The 15,672-nt window shown below is 37.4% G+C and overlaps 1 protein-coding gene across 5 annotated transcripts in view; it reads left to right on the top strand.

Moving 5' to 3' along the window:
- Window positions 1–15,672, top strand: part of LOC134481269 (uncharacterized) — a 153,480-nt gene that overhangs the window by 22,744 nt on the left and 115,064 nt on the right. Inside the window, exons 3-4 of one of the 5 annotated variants that reach the window (XR_010056729.1) lie at window positions 12,479–12,546; window positions 13,512–14,162. The exons of 3 other annotated variants lie outside the window; for them this stretch is intronic. The gene's annotated coding sequence lies outside the window, so the exon portion shown is untranslated. Of the gene's footprint in view, window positions 1–12,478; window positions 12,547–13,511; window positions 14,163–15,672 lie in introns of those variants that run through there. One more of the 5 variants, XR_010056728.1, reaches the window with a different exon arrangement.

Raw genomic sequence — 15,672 nt, 5'->3', positions numbered from 1 at the left:
TCCTCTCCTTCTAAAATTTCCCAGCTACATTATAACATTTCATGTTTCCTTTGGTCAGCCTGGCTTCCCAGAACAGAAGGTGACAAAATACAGCCTTCTGAATCCCGCCCTCTCGTGTGTGTGTGCGTGCGTGTGTGTGTGTGTGTGTGTGTGTGTGTGTGTGTGTGTAACACATTTCACTTAGTATGTTTTCAGGTCCATCCATGTCATAGATTTTTCACAATTTTATTTTCATGACTAAATAGTACATTATTTTATGGTTATGCCACATTTTGTTTATATATTTACCCATTGATGGTCGCTTGGGGTTTTTTCTCTCATTTTGTGATTATAATATAGGACTTAGGAACACTCATGTACATGTGTCTTTTTTAACGTGTTTCCACTTCTTTTGTACATATGCTAATGGGTACAACTGCGGAAAAAGTTCTGTCTTTAACTTTCTGAGGATTTGTCAAACTTCTCCACAGATCCTGAACCATTGCTATCAGAAATGATGTAAGTTTCTGATTTCTACACAACTTCACTGATCTTGCTGCTTTTTCACTTCCAAAATAAAAACATCAGCCTAAATATAGAATAGTGGTTGCCAGAGGTTGGACAATAGATACAAAACCAGAAATTACAAAGAAACAATTCTGCTGAGCCAAAACTAACTAGTTCATAGTAATTTATTATGTATTTTGTGAAGATCCAGGTGACAGGAGTTTGTAGGCTCCAAACATAAATGATAAGGAGGGTGCTGAAGTCAGAGCTTAGTAGTAGAGTACTTACAGCTTAGTAGTAGAGTACTTACAGCTTAGTAGTAGAGTGCTTGCATAACATATATGTGGCTCTGGGTCTGAGACTCATTACCATGAAATATTTTTAAGCAGTTCTATGGAGAGAGAAGTGCCAATTATTCTGATTCGATCAGTTCATGTTGTAGACTGTGTAGACTATCACAGTGATCTCCATTAATATGTATAATTAGTGTATACTAAAAAATTTAAAATAAAAATTATGGCAATCCTAAACCAAAAGGTTTCTAGGATCAGACAGTAGATTCCTTGTTTTTTCTTTAATTATTACACTTCTCTCATAAACTAGGTGACTGGATTTTTGAACGCAGAATACATTTTGGAAGTATTTGTTAACCAAACATGGAAATACAAAAATCACAGCTGAGGGTTTCAAATTATTGAAACAGACTCTGCAAGTATAGTTGTAACTTGAAACAGTTCTGCTGGTATTTCTTACTTCAGCATTCTGATCTAGGCAAATTCCCTGGAAGCCCGATGTTTGTTTTCATCTTCCCTTTTTCCTTTAGCATATATATAGTTTTTCTACGGATTGTGCACACAGGAGAAGAATTTTAAAGCTCTTCTTGTAGAAATGCATTCTTCTGTTTAAACATTTAACCTAAACTATTCTCCTGTTTTGTGCGAGCTCATATACTAGGAAAAAGAATGAAAAGTATTAGTAACCTAATTCTGTCCTTGCACTGTCTGTTCCAAAGATCAGGACAACGGTTAAGACAGGGAAATAAAACAAGCCGTGTTTTGTTTGATTAATTTACATTGGAAAGGGCAGAGAATTATAAAGGAAGAAAAAATAACTCACAATAAATGTGAATGTATTAGGTATTTTGAGGGAAAAGAATGTGGAGTATCAGATATATACTGACTCAGAATGTAGAGAAGTAAATAGATGAAAAATATTTTTGATTAATCATTTGCTCTATCTTATAAGTAAAATATTTTAACAAGTAAAAATTAAAATGTAAATTTATTGTTGGTTTTTTATGTTTTAAACAGGTATTTGGATATGATTCCATTTTGACACTGCCATTATGTCGGTTGACTTTATTAAATAATATTTAGAGGAAATAAACCTAATTTTACTAAAATTATGGGTAACCTTGGGCTACATCTGACAGTTCTATTAAAAGTGAAGATGATAATAGCCTGTGACATACCACTTTCACTTCTTCCCTAGAAAAATAAATGTAAAATAATGCTTCCTGAAATAATTTTTAAAAATTGAAAACAGTCGAAATGTCTTATGTAGAGAAATGAATGAAATTTTATATCTGGAGGAATGTTACTACGGAATCATAATAATAATATTGGTATGACTATGTCTTGAAGAAACAAGTTACTTTATAATAACATTGATATAAAGTAGAGAAGAAAACGATATATGTTCATATATTTTCTGACTACATATGTGTTCATAAAACATAAAATAATTATGAACAAATGAACGAGAAATGTATGACAGTAGTTGTTTCTGGGGTTTTAGTATAGGTAAAGTAAATAAAATCAGGAATGGTGACCAAAACAATTTTCAGATCTATTAATGTCTTACTTTTTAAACAGACCCTTCTTAAAATTAGGAGATTTTTAAATAGTCCATAAAATCTCGTAAGCCCTTCAGCTAGATTCCAATGGCAATATATTAATGTCATTAGAAAAAAATTAAACTGTCTTTTAAACTAAATTTTATCCAGTCTTCACCATCTGTATTGGTGTTTATAAATCTTTATTAAATATATGGCTTCATGTAATCATCACCACAATGAAGACACAGAGTTCTTCCCTTAGCATGAATAAACTCCTTTCTTATATTATGAATCACTGTTTGTCACACACTGTCATTCTTGTCCCTTAGAAATAAAGTACTAGCATCAATTTCCACGGTTTTGTCATTGTAAGAAAACTAAAGAAGTGGAACTATATGGAATGTAACATCTAGAAATTGGCCTTTCATTAAACATAGTAACTTGAATGGTAGCAAATTTGTATTTTCATTCGTAGTCCATTTTTATTACTGCGTTGTATTCCTAGTATAGATATAACGAGGCCTGTTCAATCACTCACCTTTTGAATGATATCTGAATTTTTCCACTACTATTTAATGCATGTACATGTTTTTGCATGAGCATGTCATTTATCTGAAATAAATATTCGGAATATAATGGCTGTTATTTAAAAGAAAGTGTGACACTATTTTCCAAAGTGTTTTTACCATTTAGCATTTAGTATGAGTACTGTATGAAATACTCAATTTCTATATACCATCTGAATGAAAAAGAAAAAAGAAAAAAGGAAACATGACTGTTCCAAGATATGATGTGAAGGAAAAAACTTATTATAGATATGTGGGAGGGCCTAAGGAGATGCAGGGAACTCTGGGAGGGTTCAGAATGTACTGACCAACCCTGAGCTAGGCCACATGGGGGATGGGGAGGGGGTGGGAGAGGGGAGGTAGGGGAACCAGGTGCAGAGGCCAGGAGGCCCAAAGATAAAAGGAGAGCAGGTAACCAAAATGGCTGGATTATAGGGAAGGGCAGCTGGGGGAAGGGCAGTACAAGCCCCTGGTTGGGGCAGGAAAAGGAATGTGAGCCAAGAGTCCCTGCAACTGAGGGCTTGCTAGGAAATTTTGTTCCCAGGTCCACTTTGTGATGTTAAAAAGGTACCTCAGCCTTTTGTTTCAGGTTTGTAACCTAACAGCCCCACAGGTTAGTCAAATGTTTCAGCAATTGATTAGTATTTGAGAAAGACATTTTTTAAAATGTAATATTCAATTTGGTCATGGTTTTAGAGGCTCTAGTCCACCGACAGTGGCTCTTTTTTTTTCTATTTATTGATTGATTGATTGAGATCTTATTGCAAAGGAGAAAAACCTTGGCAGACAGACCCTGTTTACTTAACAACACCCAGGAGAAACAGAAAGGAGGAAAAGAAAAGATATATGTACCCTTGAAGAGTTTATTCCCTGAGACCTACTTTTCTAGCTAGGTCCCACTCTCCAAAGTTATACCACCTCCCAGTAGTCTATTTAAATTTTGAATTCAGCAGTAGTTTAAACCAATAACTAGTTGAAAGGCTTATTTTATTTTTCTAATTTTTTTTATTTTACTATATATTCTGATCACAGTTTCTCTTCCCTCAACCCCTCCCAGATCTTCCCCTGCCCAAATCCACACACCCTTTTCTCTCTCATTAGAAAACAAATAGGCAGGACCAAGGGCTTCCCCTTCCACTGGTGCCCTTACTAGGCTATTCATTGCTACCTATGCAGTTGGAACCCAGGGTCAGTTCATGTATAGTCTTTGGGCAGTGGCTTAGTCCCTGGAAGCTCTGGTTGGTTGGCATTGTTGTTCATATGGTGTCTCAAGCCCCTTCAAGCTCTTTCAGTCCTTTCTCTGATTCCTTCAACGGGGGTCCCGTTCTCAGTTCAGTGATTGTTGGGGGAAGGGCGGTAATGGGGGGAGGATGGGGAGGGGAACAGATCAAAGGGGAGGGGGAGGGGCTAGGCGGATGTTGGCCCAGAAACCGGGAAAGGGAATAACAATCGAAGTGTAAATAAGAAATATTCAAGTTAATAAAGATGGGGAAAAAAATCTGTAGGGCAAGAAAAAAGTAAATAAAAAAAAGTAAAAATAAAAAGAAAATTAAAGAAAGAAAACAAATAGGCAACTAAAAACAAAGAAACAAATAGAGTAGGTCAAAAGAAACAGAAAAAGGAGTAAAAAAATAAAGTACAAGAGACACAGAGACACACACAGAAATCACATAGAAAATAAAAACAGAAACTATGATATATAAGGAAAAGACCTGTATGGTGAGAAAAAAGCTTTGACAAAACACTATGAGTCCACCACTATCTCCCCAACCCCCAAAATGACCAGACTCTTATAAGAAAACAACAAAAAAAACCCCGATATTATAACTGAGTTCATTTTGTCTTAAACATCATCTACCTTCAAGTGTGGTTTAGACTAGTGCAGGCCCTGACCATGCTGTTACAGTCTCTACAAGTTTGTATGATGTTCATCAGATCTCCCATCACCTCTGGCTCTTAACAATCTTTCTGCCTCCTTTTCCACAAAGTTCCCTGAGCCCTGAAGAGAGGGATTTGATAGAGACATCCCATGTAGGACTCAGTGTTCCAAAGTCTCTCACTCTTTCCACAGCGTCCAGTTGTAGGTCTCTGTATTTGTACCCATCTGCTGCAGGAGGAAGGTTTTTATGATGATGGCTGAGTAAGATACTGATCTGTGCATATAGCAGAATGTCATTAGAGGTCGTTTTATTGCTGTATTCTTTTAGAAGAATAGACTATTTGGTTGTTCTCTAGGTCTATGGTCCATTGAGTCTCAGGTTCTTAACCAACTGTGCAGATATCTGATTGGATTTAAGGCCCACTCCATGAGATGGATCCTATGCCTTTTACTGCTTAGTTGGCTGAGAACCTAAGTGTGTGTGTGTGTGTGTGTGTGTGTGTGTGTGTGTGTGTGTGAGAGAGAGAGTGTGTGTGATTTTTTGTGTGTGTGTGATTTTTAAGAGGTTTTTACTGTAGGAGGTTTCCATATGACCCCCTCAAGTGGCCCTTAGAACACTAGCTGTTCCTGCTAAGCCATCCCACCACTGCAGCCAGTCAGACTCTACCAAACTGGACTGCTGGTCTACCCTGGAAGTGTTTTTGAGTAGATCGAGCTGCTGCTGCTGACCTGTGAACTGAACTGCCAATTTCCTAACAATGCAGATGGAATTTGCTCTAAGAACCATTTCTAAACAGGTACACTTTCTTCATCTCCTTTCCCGCTAGCTCTGGTGGGTGGTGGGCTAGAGGGGAGGTTAAAACATTTAAGAACCATCAATAAAAGTAGGCCTTGAAAAAAGTAAAGCTACAAGAAGGTTTCCAGATCAGTTCCAGCTTGATTCCTCCAAGTCTTGTGTCCAAAGCATCTGGGATCTTTAGTAATAAGGTTTTACTTTCAATTTCTGGGTTGCAACCAAGGGCTATGGTAATGGCCTATATTGTTTTGAAAGTCTCTTTAAATCCCCTGACCAACAACTTGAAGGAAGATGTCTGGCTCTTTTTATTATTATTAAATTATTTATCTACATTCCAAATGTTGTTCCCCTTCCTAGTCCCCAACCAGAGTTCTTCACCCATTCCCCCTCCCTTCCCTCACTCCACCTTCCTTCACCAACCCACCTATCTCCACCTCACCCTCCCCAGCATCTCCCTTCCCTGGGGTATAAATCTGTACAGGATTAGGTATATCCTCTCCCACTGAGGCCAGACAAAGCAGTCCTCTGCTACATATGTGCTGAGGGCCATGGACCAGCCCATATATGCTCTTTGGTTGGTGGCTTAGTCTCTGGGAGCTCTGAGAGGTCCTGTTCAGTTGGTATTGTTGTTCTTCCTATGGGGTTGCAATCCCCTTCAGTTTCTTCAAACCTACCTCTAACTCTTTAACTCTTCCATAGAGGTCCCTGACCTCAGTCCAATGATTGTGTGTAAGTATTTGCATCTGTTTCAGTCAGCTGCTGGTAGAGCCTTTCGGAGGATAGCCATGCTAGGCTCCTGTCATGCATGTCCTTTTGGGTCTGGGTTATTTCACTCAGGATGATATTTTCTAGGAAGCAGTAAGGGGAAAAGGTCAAGTAACATATAAAGGCAGACCTATCTGGGCGGGGTTCCTTGGAGCAGAAGTGGTGATCTTACCTGTGCTCTCAGGTGTGTCAGCACTCCTGTAAGACCAGCTTCTCCCATTGGGATCTGGGTACGGGGAGCTGTGGCACATGGTCAGCTCTGGGCACATATGGAAACCATAAGCCAGAGAACCCATAAACCTGATAAACAACTTCAGCAAAGTGACAAGATATAAAATTAACTCAAACAAATCAGTAGGCTTCTTCTACTCAAAGGATAAACAGGCTGAGAAAGAAATTAGTGAAACAACACCTTTCACAATAGTCCTAAATAACATAAAATACTTGGTGCAGCTCTAACCAAGCAAGTGAAAGATATATATGACAAGAACTTCAAGTTTCTGAAGAAAGAAACTGAAGATCTCAGAAGATGGAAAGACCTCCCATGCTCATGGATTGGCAAGATTAATTTATTAAAAACGGCCGTTTTGCCAAAGGCAATCTGCAGATTCAATGCAATCCCCATCAAAATTCCAACTCAGTTCTTCATAGAGATAGAAAGAGCAATTTGCAAATTCATTTGAAATAACAAAACCGAGGATAGCTAAAACTATCCTCAATGATAAAAGAACTGGGGGAATCACCATCCCTGACTTCAAGCAGTATTACAGAGCAATAGTGATAAAAACTGTATGGTATTGGTACAGAGACAGACAGATAGACAGACTTGAAGACCCAGAAATGAACCCACACACAGCTATGGTCACTTGATCTTTGACAAAGGAGCTAAAGCCATCCAATGGAAGAAAGATAGCACTTTTGACAAATGGTGCTGGTTAAACTGGAGGTCAGCATGTAGAAGAAGGCAAATCGATACATTCTTATCGCCCTGTACAAAGATCAACTCCTAGTCAATCAAGGACCCTCACATAAAACCAGATACACTGAAACAAAAAGAAGAAAAAGTGGGGAAGATTCTGGAACACATGGGCACTGGGGAAAATTTCCTAGACAGAACTCCAATGGCTCAGGCTCTAAGATCAAGAATTGATGAATGGGAGCTCATAAACTGCAAAGCTTCTGTAAGGCAAAGGAGACTGTACTAACATTGTGTGGTACATCTACACAATGGAGTACTACTCAGCTTAGAAAAACAATGACTTCATGAAATTCATAGGCAGGTGGAGTCTCAGGGTTGTTTTGATTTGCATTTCCCTGATGACTAAGGATGTTGAGCATTTCTTTAGGTACTTCTCAGCCATTCAATATTCCTCAGCTGAGAATATTTTGTTTAGCTCTGTATCCCATTTTAATAGAGTTATTTGGCTCTCTGGAGTCTCACTTCTTCAGTTCTTTGGATATTTTGGATACTAGCCCTCTATCAGATGTAGGATTGGTAAAGATCTTTTCCCAATCTATTGGTTGCCATCTGAAACTCTGTCTTAGTCAGGGTTTCTATTTCTGCACAAACATCATGACCAAGAAACAAGTTGAGGAGGAAAGGGTTTATTCAGCTTACACTTTCACATTGCTGCTCATCACCAAAGGAAGTCAGGACTGGAACTCAAGCAGGTCAGGAAGCAGGAGCTGCTGCAGAGGCCATGGAGGGATGTTACTTACTGGCTTGCTTCCCCTGGCTTGCTCGGCTTGCTCTCTTACAGAATCCAAGACCACCAGCCCAGGGATGGCACCACCCACAATGGGCTTGCAGTTGGATCTCATATGGGCATTTCCTCAACTGAGGCTCCTTTCTCTGTGATAACTTCAGCTTGTGTCAAGTTGACACATAAAACCAGCCAGTACAAACTTGTTCTATGAAATCCAAATCAGCTAACAACAACATCTCTAGACCAATATCCCTGATGAACATAGATGCAAAAATCCTCAGTAAAATTACAGCATGGTGAATGACAGCACATTTCATGATCATTCACTACAATCGAGTTGGCTTTATCCTGGAAAGGTAGTTGGCTCAACATACATGTAATTAAATATAATAAACTATATAAATAGACTTAAAGACAAAAATCACATAAGTATCTCAATATATGCAGAAAAAGCCTTTGGCAAAATCCAGCATACTTTCAGGATAAAAGTCTTAGACAGATTATGACTGTAGGGGGTATACCCCAACATAATAAAGGTCATAAATGTATATGACAAACACCCAGGTAACATTACCTTAAATGGAGAAAAACTCAAAGCAACTGCAAATATGATTATGGAATGTTCCAAAGTCCTATCTGAAGATTTTCAAAGCTTTTTCAAGGCCCTTAAAAGACTTAAGTTAGACTTTTAATTTGGAAATTTCATTAAAAAATATCAAAGCTTTGTTTCTGGTGTCTTATTCAGCTATCAACAGGATTCCTCTTGAAGCACAGTCAGACATGAGAGAGAGAGAGAGAGAGAGAGAGAGAGAGAGAGAGAGAGAGAGAGAGAGAGGTCCTTCGAACACAAAGTTCTAAATAAGATGTCTCTATCAAATCCCTCCCCCTCAGCAGAGCTCAGGGATCCCCACAGAAAAGAAGGTCGAAAGAGTAGGGGAGACAGACAGGGCAGTAACAGGTCCAGGAGAACAAAGATGAGTAAAACAACTGAGCAAAGCTCATATGATATCACAGAGACTGGAGCACCAATCACAGGGCCTATAGCTGTCTGCACCAGATCCTCTGTGTATATATTACAGCCTTCAGTTTAGTATTTTTATGGAACTCCCAACTATATAAATAAGTGGGTCTCTGATTCTTTTGCCTTCTCATTGAGGGTTTTATTTTTCTATTGGCCTGTCTTCAGTATGTCTTCAGGCTAACTTCAATATGATAATTTTCATTTTATCTTATGATATTTTATTTTGTTATATTTTCGTGTTATGTCCTACAGGCCTGTCCTTTTCTAATGAAAGACAGAGTGTGGATCTGGATGGGAAAGGTGATGAGCAGGAACTGGGAGTAGAGGGAGAAGAAAATTCCATTCAGATTATATTGTATGAAAAAGAATCCGTGTTTAATAAAAGGGGGAAATAAATAAATAGAATCTATCAAAGCTTTTAGACAATTTTTTAAAATAGTTTAAAATTAGGAATGAAACAGGGCTGCCCATTATACCAACTACTTTTCAATATAGTTCTGAAACATTCTTTGGAGCAATAAAAAGAAGAGAAGACAATTAAAGGGATACAAATAGGAAAGGAAGAAGTCATATCATTCCTTTTTGTAGAGGATATGACTTTCTACAAATAAGATCCCCAAAATTATACCAGAAAACTTTTAGAAAGGATTGATATTTTTAGCCAAGTTGCAAAGTATAAAACCAATGTATGGGGCTGGAGAGATGGCTCAGTGGTTAAGATCCCCGACTGCTCTTCCAGAGGTCCTGAGTTCAATTCCCAGCAACCACATGGTGGCTCACAACCATCTGTAATGAGATCTGATGCCCTCTTCTGGTGCGTCTGAGGACAGCTACAGTGTACTTATATATAATAAATGAATAAATCTTTAAAAAAAAAACCAATGTATGAAAATACTCCAACAACAAATACACTTGGAAAGAAATCATGGACACCCCCATATACAATAGTGTCAAAACCAATAAAACATCTTGGAATAAACCTAATCAAGGAGGCAAAAGATCTATACAATGAAAACTTCAACTTGTTGGACAAAAGGATTGAAAAAGACACTAGAAAACTGGAAAAACACTACATGTTCATGGATCAGTAGAATTAATATTGTGAAAATTACCACCTACCAAAAACAACTTGTATATTCAATAAACATACAAGATAAGCTCAAAACCTACCACATGCCCCAATAAAAGTACCTGCAACATTCCTTCAGAAATAATTCAGAACTTCTAACTTTTCATATGGAACCAGAAAAACCCAAGATAGCCAAAACCATCTTGAACAAAAAGAAATACTGGAGGGACTGCTATTTCAGACTTCAACATATATTATACAGTTATAGTAATAAAAATAACATGGTTCTGGCAGAAAACAACAGACATATAGACCAATGGAATAAATTAGAATGCCCAAATATGAGTCTTCACAACTATAATCATCTGATACTTGACAAAGAGGAAAACAAATACACAGAAACGTATGCTGGAGAACAGACAGCATCTCCAACAGATGGTGCTGGGAAAACTGGATGGACACAAAAGAGTAAAACTAGATTCATATCTATTACCTTGTCCAAAATTAGGTCCAAGTAGATCAAAGACCCCAATGTGATACCTGAAACACTGAAATTGCTAGAAGAAAATATAGGCAGTATCCTTTGAGATACAGGTGTAGGAAAGGACTTTCTGAACAACACTCCATTTGGCCCACTTCTTGGCTGTCTAATGCAGAGTGGGCAAACCATATATACACAAACAAGAACAGACTCAGCAGGCTGTATTTACAGATTTGTGCATATATCTTCGAGCATATATATTTGTGCATATATATGTATATATGTAACAACAATAATAATCAAAGAAAAAGGCTATCAAATTGAGAGTAGGGTTCATGGGAGGCATTGGAGGCAAGTACCTGGGAAAAGCTGGAAGGAGGGAAGAGAAAGGCAAATTGATGTGATTCTATTTCAATTTAAAATTTATATTGGGTTGGGGATTTAGCTCAGTGGTAGAGCGCTTGCCTAGCAAGCGCAAGGCCCTGGGTTTGGTCCCCAGCTCCGAAAAAAAAAAAAAAAAAGAAAGAAAAGAAAAAAATAAAATTTATATTAAAACTATATTATTCCTAATACTTCAAATAGAAAAGAAAATATTACGGAAAGGATAATTTGAGAAGGGGAAGGAAACTAACAAGAGAAGTGAAGGGAAACAGGAAAGAAAAATGAGAAGTGAATACAAGCCAAGTATATGATAAATCTGAACAAGTATACTGTAAAGACAATCAGTTTGTACAGTGCAGATGTACTGATAAAAATTTAAAGATCCGGGGCTAGAGAGATGGCTCAGCAGTTAAGAGCACTGACAGCTCTTCCAGAGGTCCTGAGTTCAATTCCCAGTAACCACGTGGTGGCTCACAACCATCTGAAATGGGATTTGGTGCCCTCTTCTGGTGTGTCTGAAGACAGCAACAGTGTCTTAAGCTCATATACTTAAGTAAATAAATCTTTAAAAAAAATTTAAAGAACTATTATTGTTCACAGTGTCTTGCGATTCTATTTTCACAACTTGTGATTCTATTTTACAATTATTTAGAAAACCTTTGACTTTTTTTCAGAGTAGCTCTAGTTTTTATTGTTTCTTTGTTTTGTTTTGTTTTGTAGATTTTGATTATCTTATTATTATGTATTATGTATTATTTTAGATACAGTAACTCACCCAGTCTCTTCACAAACTTTCTTTTTTTAAAAAAAATTATTTTATTTAGAGGGCCTGAAGTGTGTAGGGGGAAACTTTGACATTTTTAAATGAAATTTCCAAAATAAAATTCTAACTAAATTATTTTAATGTCCTTGAAAAAAACCTTGAAATTCTTCAAATAGGGCTTGGAACATCTCAAAAAGATATTTGTCTTTATAGAAAGTGAGATAATAAATGAATTAGTTTTATATTATTGAAAGCATTGTCAAATGTTAAGCCTTCTTTGAGATATATATTAGAATTGATATGGCACTAGTATGTGCTTCAGAAATGATATGACATCCACAGAAATGTAATAATCATGGTGTAAGACTATTAACCATAGTTCCAGTAATTAAAGTGTTTCATGTAACAGAAATAATCAAATTTGTCTATTAATTGCATTATTATGGTATGAATTCTGATAAGAGCTTTATCTGTGTCTGTACTGGCTGGTTTTGTGTGTCAACAGGACACAAGCTGGAGTTATCACAGAGAAAGGAGCTTCAGTTGAGGAAATGCCTCCATGAGATCCAGCTGTAAGGCATTTTCTCCACTAGTGATCAAGGGTGGGAGGGCCCACTGTGGTTGGTGCCCTCCCTGGGCTGGCAATCTTGGGTTCTATAAGAAAGCAAGCTGAGTAAGCCAGGGGAATCAAGCCAGTAAGTAACATCCCTCCATGTCCTCTGCATCAGCTCCTGCTTCCTGACCTGCGTGAGTTCCAGTCCTGACTTCCTTTGGTGATGAAAAGCAATATGGAAGTGTAAGCTGAATAAACCCTTTCCTCCCCAACTTGCTTCTTGGTCATGATGTTTGTGCAGGAATAGAAACCCTGACTAACAATGACCATTTTATTTTATCTTATATACTGCTTATTATTTTACTGTAGTACTAGTTCGTTCTTGACCAAGTATAATCCTAGTGTGACTGGCGGCAGCTTTTTAGCTGAGGGTTGGTGTACTGCTGGCAGCATGTTACCTGCTATGAACACCGTAGAGGCAGAAGAATATGTGGAGGATTGTCCCAAATTGGTCCCCATTGACACCAACCACCAAGAAGAAGAGGAAAATCTTGACTTTATCATTAAGATTCCAGGCACAATTGTCACCGAGTATTTAGGTGCTGGAAAGACAACACTTCTGAACTACATTTTGACAGTTACATTAATAGTAAAATGGCAGTGATTTTAAATGAATTTTGAGAAGGGAGTGCAGTAGTGAAATCCTTAGCTATCAGTCAAGGTGGGGAACTCTGAAGAATGGATGGAACTTAGAAATGGTTGCCTCTGCTGTTCAGTCAAGGACTGTGTGGCCTTAGAGTTATAGAGAATCTGATGCAGAAGGAGGGCAACTTTGATTACTTACTCTTAAAGACCCCTGGGCTAGCAGATCCTGTTGCAGTGGCTTCTATGTTTTGGGTTGATGCTGAGTTAGGGAGCGATATTGATCTTAATGGTATCCTAACTGTTGTAGGTTCAAAATATGCATTAAAACATTTAACTGAAGAAAAACCTGATAGCTTTGTCAATGAAACTACCAGGCAAGTTGCTTTGGCAGACATAATTCTCATCAATAAAACAGACTTGGTTTCAGAAGAGGAGCTAAACAAATTAAGAACAACGGTCAGATCAGTAAATGGACTGGGAAAAGTTTTAGAAACTCAAAGATCAAGAGTTCATTTCTCAAGTGTATTAGATCTTCATTCCTATGATATTCTCTCTTGTATCAGTTTGCAGGAAAAAACTCCAGCGTGGGTCAATAGCGTCTCACCTTGATCAGAGTATTGTTACAGTCACATTTGAAGTACCAGGAAGTGCAGAGGAAGAGAGTCTAAATGTATTATCCAGAATCTCCTGTGGGAAAAGAATGTGAAAAACAAGGACAGTGACTGTATGGAGGTCATTCGGCTAAAGGGATTGCTGTCTACCAATGACAAACACAGCAAATGATTGTGCAGGGCATCCTTGAGCTTGACAAGAAAAACAAAGAGAATTTTCCCACTAGATGTATTTAAATCCTGGATTCATTACCTCTGTTATGAATTGGGAGCGTACTTTATGATTGTATTTATTTTATAAAAACAAATAAAATTTTAGTAAATTATTATAAAAAAACTTCTGATATTCATAAACTATGTCATCTGGAGGTTTGTTTTTTTTTTTTTTTGAGGCAGGTATTTCACAAGAATTCCAGAATTTTCTTCGATGTTTAAGCATGACTGCTGACAACTAATCCATCATTATTTTTAAAAATGATGGGAATTTTATCATTTTCGTTTTCTCTTAAAGACTTCAGATAATTGCTGAGATACAATGACTGTATTGATAGTATCAAAAAATTGCTGTCACTGTATTAAAAAAAAGTTTAAGCTTTATTTTTACGTTATGTGTATGGGTATTTTGCTTGAATGTATGTCTATGTATTCTGCACATTCAGTGCCTTATGAGTCTAGAAGAGGGCCCTGGATCCCCTGGAGCTGAAGTCACAGATGGATGTGGGTCTGGAAGAGCAGCCAGCACTCTTAACCTCTGAGCCATCTCTTCAACTCTGTCGCTGTGTTTTTAATAAAATGAGTTTTTAATGTTCCTAAAGAGTCAAAGAAATTAAACCATCTCTTACAATTAGTGATAGTGTAATGGTACTTTGGCTCTTTGTTCTGTATTATACTTAGAAGATTATAATTGTTGAACTTTAAACTTTGGTTTTATTGCTAGCATTAAATTCATCTTGCCTATAAAAAAAGAAAGAGAAGATTAAGGAAAGGAGGGACATCTAGAGGTTTCTATTACCACTAGAATATGTCTTGGTGTAGAAGATACAGATATTAACTTTATGGATATTATATAGATATTATAGATTTTATATATTATAGATAATAACTTTTATAATGTATCTAGGTATAGGTATATTCCCCAGAACTCCAATAATGAAACTAACTCACTCAGAAACCTTGAATTAGCACATTCAAATTACAAATTACTTAATTACAAATCACAAATTACTTAAATCCCAAAATGATTTGGCAGAATTTGATTCTAAACCAGACAGTTTAGATATTGTTAAAATAACACAAAATGGCTTAAAAAAGTTTTCCAAAAGAGTTATTCCAAGTAGGGTTCAAGAAAATTTCCTGGTGGCTCACTCTTGGGATACCTTGTATTTTATAACCAAATCTATTAGACTTCCAAGGATATTGGACAGGTGTAGCCATTCTATGTACAATAGACAAATATATTGAATATAATACCACATGGATTTAGATCTTCCCTTATACATGCTATTAAACAGAACTAAACTAATCTTTAGTGGATATTCAATTCTGCTATTTTTCTGGCACAGCCAACAAATAAATACACAGAAGAAATTCAACACAGTGAGGCGAACATGATATATATATGTTTGAGGTTAGCAATTAGTTTACTGGTATCTTGAGTGGTGGATGACAACTGTGCCTATTTCCAACATTTTCCAATTTTTTTCTGTTCCTTTTTATGAGTCTTCAGAAATGGTTATTTCTTTTTTTTCTCCATCTGTATTAATTGGGTATTTCTTATTTACATTTCAACTGTTATTCCCTTTCCCGGTTTCCAGGCCAACATCCCCCTAACCCCTTCCCCTCCCATTCTATATGGGTGTTCCCCTCCCCATTCTCCCCCACTTCCTGCCCTCCCCGAAACAATCATGTTCACTGGGGGTTCAGTCTTGGCAGGAGCCCACAGTGAAGGCTTCCCCTTCCACTGTGCCCTTACTAGGCTATTCATCGCTACCTATGCAGTTGGAGCCCAGGGTCAGTACAAGTATAGTCTTTGGGTAGTGGCTTAGTCCCTGGAAGCTCTGGTTGGTTGGCATTCATGTTCATATGGGGTCTCAAGCCCTTTCAGCTCTTTCAG

This window comes from Rattus norvegicus, chromosome 12 (assembly GCF_036323735.1).
Source record: "Rattus norvegicus strain BN/NHsdMcwi chromosome 12, GRCr8, whole genome shotgun sequence".
Classification (NCBI taxonomy): Eukaryota; Metazoa; Chordata; class Mammalia; order Rodentia; family Muridae; genus Rattus; species Rattus norvegicus.
The sequence above is the reverse complement of the archived record's forward strand: the minus strand, read 5'-3'. Positions and strand labels throughout refer to the sequence as shown.